The sequence below is a fragment of the Lupinus angustifolius genome, chromosome LG13, assembly GCF_001865875.1.
Source record: "Lupinus angustifolius cultivar Tanjil chromosome LG13, LupAngTanjil_v1.0, whole genome shotgun sequence".
Lineage (NCBI taxonomy): Eukaryota > Viridiplantae > Streptophyta > Magnoliopsida > Fabales > Fabaceae > Lupinus > Lupinus angustifolius.
In genome coordinates, this window is record NC_032021.1 from 5,304,108 (window position 1) to 5,304,517 (window position 410).

Here is a 410-nt window from a genome sequence, read left to right on the forward strand (position 1 = left end):
TCATACATTCATATTATTAAGAATATACATCTTACTTGTGCATTTGCATGTTTAAGCACATAAGAAAAATAAATTGATAATTTTTAATTTGAATTTTCTACAATTAGTATTAAATTATTATTAACATATAAAATATATAATATAAAATATATAAAAAGTAGGAAGGAAAAAAATGGGAGGAGGAGGTGACATGTGACATAAAGGAAAAAATGTAAAGAGAAATTGATATGTGACAATTTTTATTATGTTGTTAATAGAGAAAAATTTAAATTCAAATGATCTGAATTGTAATATTAAAATTCAGTGCGAAAAAATGTCAAAAAACTTTTATGAGGTGAAAAAGTACAATTATTCTTAGATTAATGGTAAACATTAAATTATATAGATAGATTAATATAAAGAAATAATTT